Genomic DNA, 7835 nt, shown 5'->3' with positions numbered 1-7835 from the left:
GAGTGTAGACAACATAGAGAAGTACAAGGTGGCAAAGAAGATTGCAAAACGAGCTGTAAGTGGGGCAAAAGATAGAGCGTACGAGGATCTTTACCAACATTTGAGTACGAAGGAAGGAGAGAAGGACATTTATAGGATGACTAGGGTTCGTGAGCGAAAGACAAGGGACTTCAACCAAGTTAAGTGCATTAAGGATGAAAGGGAGCATCTCTTGGTGAAGGAGGATGAGATCCGACATCGATGGCAAGAGTATTTTGACAAATTGTTCAATGGTGAGAATAGGACACAACCTTTCAGTTGGATGACTCTTTTGATGACACCAATAAGCGTTTTGTGCGGAGAATCCAAGAATCTGAGGTCAGAGAGACGTTGAAAAGGATGAAAGGAGATAAGGCGATGGGACTGGATGGTATCCCAATCGAGATGTGAAGATGCCTCGGGGACATAGCTATAGTATGGCTAACCAAGCTGTTCAACCATATTTTTTGATTGAACAAGATGCCTGACGAGTGAAGAAGTATATTAGTACCGATCTACAAGAATAAAGGGGATATTCAAAGTTGTACTAATTACCAGGGAATTAAGTTGATGAGCCATACTATGAAGCTATGGGAGAGAGTAATCGAGCATCGTTTGAGAGCAATAACGCGGGTCTCTATGAACCAATTTGGTTTCATGCCCGGAAGGTCAACCACGGAAGCCATTTTCTTAATAAGACAAGTTATGGAGCGATATAGGGAGAAAAAGAAAGACCTACATATGATTTTTATTGACTCGGAGAAGGCTTATGATAAAATACTAAAGAATTTTATGTGGACTTTGGACAAACATAAAGTCCCAACAAAGTACGTCGGGCTCATGGACATGTACAACAATATTGTGACTAGTGTTCGAACAAGTAATGGAGACACAGATGACTTCACCATTAGGATATGACTACATTAAGGGTCAGCTTTGAGTCCTTATCTGTTTACCTTAGTGATGGATGAGGTCACAATGGACATACAAGGAGACATCCCTTGGTGTATGTTTTTCGTGGACGACGTAGTGCTAGTTGATGAAAGTCGGATAGGAGTGAATCAGAAACTGGAGTTATGGCGGAAGACTTTGGAGTCCAAAGGTTTTAGACTCAGTAGAACTAAAACTGAGTATATGAGATGTGACTTCAACACTACTACTCGAGAGGAGAAAGATATTAGTTTGGAAGGTCAAGTAGTGCCTAGGAAGGATACCTTTCCATATTTAGGATCAATGCTACAGAGAGACGGGGATATTGATGAAGATGTTAGCCATAGAATCAAAGCAGGGTGGATGAAGTGGCGCCAAGCATCTGGTGTCCTATGTGACAAAAGGGTACCACATAAGCTAAAAGGCAAGTTTTATAGGACGGCGATTAGACCTGCTATGTTGTATGGTGCAGAATGTTGGCCTACGAAAAGACGACATGTTCAACAGATAAGTGTCGCGGAAATGTGTATGTTGCGTTGGATTTACGGTCATACAAGAAGGGATCGAGTTCGGAACGATGATATACGTGATAGATTTGGGGTAGCACCAATTGAAGAAAAGTTTGTCCAACACCGGTTGAGATGGTTTGGACATGTCCAACGGAGACCTCCAGAGGCACCGGTGCGTAGTGGAATCCTAAGCCAGGATAGTAACGTGAAGAGAGCCAGAGAAAGACCGAAGTTGACTTGGGTAGAGACAATAAAAAGAGACTTGAAAGGATGGAATATACCCAAAGACTTAGCCCTAGATAGGAGTGCTTGGAAAACAGCTATTCACGTGCCTGAACCTTGATCGCTTCTGCTGGGTTTCAACTCTAGCCTACCCCAACTTGTTTGGGACTTAAAGGCTTTGTTGTTGTTGTTGTTGATACCATATTACTATTTATGCAGCTACATGTATTTGAGAAGACTACAAATAATATCATCATATGTGAAAAGGCATAGCTTTGATTCCTATCAAGTACATGCATTTAGTTTCTACAAACAAGAAACAAATTGATATTTTAACAAGGGAATGTATCATCCACATATCTACTGACTATATGAAGGTTGCACTCAAAGCTTTGGAGACATAGAATAATGTAAAAATTTCATGGAATAATCCAGTAGTGATATTTATGTTTATGTTCAGAGCTAATTAAAATATTAAAAAAACTGACAGAAGATAATGTGTACTGTTTAAGCAGAGCAATTTAATTTCAGCACCTCTCTGTATATCTCTTAGCTCTCTGGACAAGCTTGCCAAAGAAAAGGATTCAAACATGTCACCCTCATTGTTAAGTTAATTGGGCGCTTTCCAAGAAAGCTAGGAGCTTATTCAATGCTTGCTTTCATTTGCACACATGAAGGAAAGTTTAAATAAATTATTGACAACAAGTGTTTTGCTAGTTCGCTTACGTATGCCGAATGTACCCAGAAACTTCAAAACTTTGTGAAGTTGCTCGTTAACCACATCACATTTGACTTCAATTTCCTTCAGGTGTTTTAATATAGTAGCTGATCTCTCCATTTGATTGTACCTGCCTATCATTTCCACTTTATGTTGAGGTAATGAGGTCCCTGTGATAAACCACAATAATCCATCAGTGTCAACCAATAACATATAACTAGTTCAACAAAGGAGTAGTTACAAAAAAAAAGTATATATACCTTAGCAAAAAGGTGAAGGCTGAGCTTCTTCAGAACCGGTGAGTGCTTGAGAATGAGATTTAGCCCATAGAAGTCAGGATCCAAGCACCACCATTCATTCAGCAATAGAGTCCTCAAGTTATTAAAAGTTCAGCACCACAACAAATCCCTGTGGAAAACAACCTGGACAAAATGGAGACAAAAAATCGATTATTATTCAGTGTGAAAACAGACCCGTTTTAGTTTCTATGAATATCAAGAACTTGGTATAAATACCACGGCAGAAATAAAATCAGTCAGACTAATCAGACAACATAAGAATGGAAAAATAATAATAATTGGACAACATAGCAACTGAAAAATAATAATCGGACAAAACAGGAAATAATAATAATCGAACAACATAATAAAGGTGTTAATGGACAAAGTGCAAGCATACCCCATTGTAGTCACACATCAATGCCAAATTCTCAGCTTCCGACAATCCTTGCAGAAGAAAACATTTGTTCTTGTAGTTGGATTCGTCAGGTATGACACCATTACAAGAGAAACAATCCTCATTTCCACAATCCCAAATATGATCTCTGGCAAATGCCTCTTTTAATGATGGCATGCTACCCAAAACTGGAACCGAGGAGAAATGACCATCTAGCCTAAGTGAAACAAGGTTTGGGGTACAAATAAGAGTGTGCAATCCCTTATAATAAAAAGAGCAATCGCTGATGCTCAGGTGTTTCAGTGATTTTGACGAGATCTGGGGCACCTGATAAAAGTAAGAGTCAGCAATCTCTAGATGTTCCAGATTCGGACAATTGGAGAAGTTGCAGGGACTATTTAACCATACATTGATCAGTGCAAGCGTTTTCAAGTGCTGAGAGACAGGCTAGTCTAAGTGAAATGTGAAATAGCAGTCATGGATTTCGAGCTTGAGCATCCGAACTTCACGCTCTACAACATGCCGGATCCAGAGATTCAGACTGATTCTCTCTTCAACCAACCAGCAGCTAGTATCCCGAGGCCGTAACCTGAGCTCGCATGTGTGAAGACAAGAATCGCGCTTGCGGAGGAGGAGCAGATGGTTGACGAAGTGTCGGAGACTGTCCACGGACGGCGGCAGTCTATCCCCATGCCGGAACCCGATGCGCAGGCCTATGGCAGATTTCCAGAGATGGCGCCAGCGCCGGGCGAGCAGGCATGTCCGCATGACGTCCTCCGCCGGGAGGAACGAGAGGACGTGATGGAGGGCGTCGTCCGGGAGCGCGCTGATGCGATCGCCATCAGCATCCGGCGGCGACGGCGCACCGTCCACATTTGCCCTTTCCCTCAGAGTCATTCCTGTTAACAAAGGGGGTCGCTGCGGGCCAGGAAAATGGTGAGAAGGAGCAGAAGGCTTATAGCGGTTAATAGACGGGGAAGTCAGGAAGAAGCAGGAGCGGACCTGCCGAAGGTCGCCGGTGTGGTCGCGCCGGCGCTCGCAGGAGTAGCCGCCACCGCTCTGCGGGGAGCTGAGCAGCATCCAAGACGAGGCGAGGCAACAGCTCTGCTGCGACTACGAGGCTTCGTCCGTGGAGTTGCGGGCCTACAACCTGGTTGTCTTTGGGCCGCCAACCAACTACGGCCTCTCACTCCATCAACCGCAGCCGGCCCGTTTAGAGTAGTTGAGACTTCAGTGGTCCAGTGAGCTTCGGAAGCTCCGGTTCCATTCCAGCGAACTGCTAGCCCCTGCTAGGTGGAGTAGTTAGCGACGAGCCCGTCGAGCAGTGGACTCAAATTTTGTCCTTGAAAAAAATCACACACAAGTCTTGAGTACTCCTGCTTTGCAGTTGCAGACGCACGAAAAGTTCAGAAGTCAAGACAGACCATTAAACCCAACATGTTTCCGATTATAAAAAACCGCATAAGCGTCCCTACCAAACAACAGCGAAGAACACTGGCACACCGCATGATAATCCAAAGAATTATTCCTCAAAACTCAGAAAGGAACACAGCACAACTTAACCCCTTGAGCTTGCAGGGCTCGTTCTGTCTGGATTAAGATTTTGACGCCACTTCAGATTTGGAGTTTGATCAGACGGACCACACGCAGCCATGGACGCGGCGCGTTGTCACGCAGAAGTAACCTAGGTTGGATCAATCATATTCGTCTAAGGATTGGGTGTTATCCAAATTACCCATCACAGGACATAGATTAGTGAATTAACGCAAGCCACTTCTCTATCTCTATCTTACTATATATATACAACTAAAAAAATATGAAAGGAGACTCTACCCGACGGCACCATCTACGTCGCTCGCCTTCGCTCTGCCGGCTTTGTACGTGCGCCCCTAACACCGAAGGAGGGCGATTCCACACCCCAAAGGAAGGTGACCGTGCACGCTCGCCCCTCGCTAGCCCTTCGATCAAACGTCTCACTCGATCAGGCGGTCACCTAGGAAGGCGAATTGACTTTTCTTATAATTATCTTATTTTGGAAATTAAAAAACTAAATAAATATATATATTTCACCTAGTACCTCTTAGGTGGTGGTAACCATCCGACCACAATAAATGGATGGCTCATAGTCATATGAGAGTACCACAACAAAATACATACCCATGAGTATAATACCCACCGATACCCCCCACATCTGGAGGTACGATGGTTGTATCTGTCTGTAACGCCATAAGAGCAACCACAATGTTGCGAGAAAGCAATACATAGTGATTTAAATATTCAATATAATGTGAGCAACCACAATGTTGAGAGAAAGCAATACATAGTGAATTAAATATTCAGGACAATGTGACCGGAACATCACGAGAGAGTAGTCTATGTGAGAGAAATAACAAAAACTAGCCAAAAGACTGAGTAGCCCACAGGACAATAAAAATGCTTTTTGCACTGTACATTTGACACAGTACATTAAACAAACAAAGAGTTGTTGGTTTGGGAAGCTAGCCGACGGCGTTGGGCGTTGGCCTCCTCTTCTACCGTGCCTTCTTTGTTGAAGGCCAGGCCATGGTCAGATTTGATTCGAGGAGGGAAATCGGGGATGAAGAAGACGGCGGCGGAGATACATATGCGGACTTTTCTCTCTCGCGCAAGAGATATTGGAAGTTGAGGATGTGGGATTTTTTATTTATCATGGAACCCCAGCCTTATGATCAAACGGTCCATATACATTATGTCTTGCAACTTAACTATTGACTCCTACTATTGGACCCACTTATATGTTCTGATTGATCCATATACTTGCTCTAGACCTTGTCAAAAAGAAGGCTTGGCCGTTGCCACTTGCCAGCGGATGACACGACGTGCGCCGAGCAATCCAAATATCCAATACTGCGATGAAGGGCCTGTTTGGATGACGTCCTGGCCCCTGGCTGCCTGTCAGGCAACGTATCCTGGCCACAGGCACAAGAAATCGAACGCCTGGCATTTTTGCCTGGCTTCTGAGTTGCCTAGCAGTCACCATTCAAATAGGCCCGAAGTGCATGGGACAGTGGTCCTCTTTCTCTTGCACTAGACTAGTTGCTCCGATGGGGCAATCACCACGTTACCATGCCACGCTCAAATCCAAAGAACACTGGGCGCCGCATGATTAGCGAGGTTTACTTGATCGGACTGCAGACAGGCTTGACTGTTCGCTGGCCCTATAAACAGTATTTTTTAGTTAATGAATAGTATTTTTATTCACAGCAAATCAGTCCATAATATTTTCACCCATGAACAAACAGGGCAAGGATTAGGTGCGCTGCCGAGCACGAGGAGTGGAGGATGCATGAAATAATAACAGCGTTTGGCCATTAAAATTTGGTGATAGCGACACACCGTTTATATTCTCAAACAAACTGCTGTCCATTCTGGCCACGACCAAGGTAGTGGCAAGTACTGTGGTAACTTTCGGCTGCCACGATTTGACATATATCCAAGATTAATATAGCCCACATAAAAATACATCCATTATCCTGCAGCGGAGCAAGGAGTATACCTTCGCGTTTTTTAAAATGAAACACTCCCGTGTTACTCCGTCTGTTCGCTTGATCGTAAACGATCGTAAATTTCCAGTCAGGAACAATGTTTTTCTCACACACCAAACCAGCTATCAGTAAATAATCCACGATATGATAGGGTCTTCCGAACAAGCTGAGTACTATCCGGAAGGCTGTCGCTGAATGCTGTGTCCCTGTCAGGTAGCTATGGTTCTATCTATTTTGGTGTGTTTGTTACATAGACGGGACATGGGTATCTATGATATAGGCCATATTTGGATCCATCAATTTTTGCTCTAAAGAATCCGACTATTGGAAACAGGATACGATCAAAATATGGTAGTTTTTGCTAGCTTCTTAAAAAACGGAAGCTGCTGATATCTGGCTTTTATTAGTTTATTGTGACCCATAGAGCAATAAATGAAGTTATATTCTTAAAAATTAGGAGATCCAAACACCCATACCAGTTTTTGCTTAGAATCTAAACTTTAGAGACCAGGAGCAAAAACTAGTTTTAACAGGGCCATAGGGTGTTTGGTGGATGAATAAACTGAACCTGGATATCCACAATAGGGAATATTTTGAGTAGAAGCTGGATATCGTGTGTCCGTGTTTCGAACAAACACTAACTAGTAAATTTATATTTGTTGCGCGTTAGGCTCGGATGGTGTATTAAAGGACACAATGTTTATACTGGTTCGAACATAATGTCCCTACGTCCAGTTTATTGCTGCTCGTGTTATTAGTACCGAAAAATATTCGTAGTAGGGGTATAAACGGTCGAGAGAGGAACAGGTCACAAGTCTCTGATGGAAAGGTCAAAAGGATGCCAAGAGCTCGGTTGCTGCTTGGCTGTGTGTTATGTGTGGAATCGGTCCATCCCCTTAGCGGGGTGTCCTGCCCTCCCTTTTATAGACCAAGGGGGAGCAGTGGTTACAGATGGGAGAAAGAGGAAAAAAACCAAAGGTAGCGAAGGTCCTTCGAAGGTATCGGGTCTTCCTTTTCCCTTGAGCCTGCCCTGCTGACATGGCAGACCACGTCAGGGATAGCATGTTTCGTTGATCCTGATAGGGCCGGGCTTTGGCTTCATTTCAGTGAGTGGTCACGTCCCATCCTCCCCCGGTGGACGGTGCGGTGTGTCAGGGTGCCGAGGCGTGACTCTACGGAGAGTAGACGAGGAAGTGACTACACAGTTGTTACTATTGATGACGTGAGTTCCCTCTTGGA

The 7835-nt window shown here is 43.9% G+C and overlaps 1 pseudogene; it reads right to left on the bottom strand.

Annotated features, from left to right (window-relative positions):
* Positions 1-508: 508 nt before the first annotated feature.
* LOC136464342 (F-box/FBD/LRR-repeat protein At5g56420-like) lies at positions 509-4205 on the bottom strand (annotated as a pseudogene).
* Positions 4206-7835: the final 3630 nt, after the last annotated feature.

Source organism: Miscanthus floridulus, chromosome 7 (assembly GCF_019320115.1).
Source record: "Miscanthus floridulus cultivar M001 chromosome 7, ASM1932011v1, whole genome shotgun sequence".
In the NCBI taxonomy this organism is placed as follows: domain Eukaryota; kingdom Viridiplantae; phylum Streptophyta; class Magnoliopsida; order Poales; family Poaceae; genus Miscanthus; species Miscanthus floridulus.
Note: the sequence above shows the minus strand (reverse complement) of the source record. Positions and strands in the feature narration are given on the sequence as shown.